This window comes from Silurus meridionalis, chromosome 25 (genome assembly GCF_014805685.1).
Source record: "Silurus meridionalis isolate SWU-2019-XX chromosome 25, ASM1480568v1, whole genome shotgun sequence".
NCBI lineage: Eukaryota > Metazoa > Chordata > Actinopteri > Siluriformes > Siluridae > Silurus > Silurus meridionalis.
The window spans coordinates 7,991,126-7,992,514 of record NC_060908.1 but is presented as its reverse complement, the minus strand read 5'-3'; positions in this window follow the sequence as shown (position 1 = coordinate 7,992,514).

Genomic DNA, 1,389 nt, shown 5'->3' with positions numbered 1-1,389 from the left:
TCACCTACACTCTCTAACCACATCTATCTATCTATCTATCTATCTATCTATCTATCTATCTATCTATCTATCTATCTATCTATCTATCTATCTATCTATCTATCTATCTATCTATCTATCTATATATATATATATATATATATATATATATATATATATATATATCTTGGGGTAAACCTTTTTTTTAACCAAACATGTCTTCAGCTCCTTTTTATTAGCCTAATTAATACGTTTCTTTTCCTAATGGTTTTCTTTTTAGCTTTAATATAGTGAGTTTTCCCTTTGTATAAATGGAGTCCAGATTCCTGAATCACTGGTTGATGTAGCTGCACTACCCTTTTTTTCATGTCATCATTTTTTTCATATCATGAAAAGGTTTACTCTTCCACTACTTAAAGAGGTCATACTGAATATTAGGAACAACAGAATGTGATCACTTATCAATGTTTTTAAACTACATTTTATGTGGCAGACTTACACCACTGTATGTGGTTTAATATGTGGTATGTTTTTTTTCTATAATTTTGCTAATTTATATTAAATTGTTTTTTTTTTTTTTTAGATATTAAATATCTGTATGTTAAATAATGTTAATTTCACTCTGTTCACTCTGTTTTGTTTAGAGAAAGATCAAAATAAAGATGAAAAAAATGTGTGATTAAATAAGACAAAACAGTAAATTTACATTACATCCAATTTTATCAAATATATTTTGCATTTGCTTGTATTTAATTAAAAAAGCTATGAAATATAATGTTTTGCAGATGTTCCTTCCTCATTTTATGCAGCAGATTTCCATAAATTAACTTGCATGCCAACATGGATGAGATATTTAACATGCTCAGAATTATAATACTAATTTTTTCCTAACATGGGATGGTGCAAGTGTTCATGTTTTAAAAACCTTTAATATGCATATTACATCTGAAAACTTAGATCTATTAAACAATTTAAAGACAAAAAAAAATGCTTGGGCCATGGCTAGTTTTTACATAAAACTTGATGCACCATTCTAGGTAAAATATATAATGTACAACAGTTGTTCCAACTGAGTATTGTCAAGTCAAGTCAAGTTTATTTCTATAGCGCTTTTCACAACAGACATTGTCTCAATGCAGCTTTACACAAATCAACAGTGATGGTGAATGGTGTGAATTTGTCCCTGATGAGCAAGCCGTGGCGACTGTGGCAAGGAAAAACTCCCTTAGATGTTATTAGGAAGAAACCTTGAGAGGAACCAGACTCAAAAGGGGAACCCATCCTCATCTGGGTGACATCAAGAGTTTGATCATAAATCTTTCAACAATACAGAACACTGGACAGTGAGAACTAACATGCGCACTGGAGTATAAGATTATAAGTGATGTTCTTTCTGCAGTCTTAAACAGT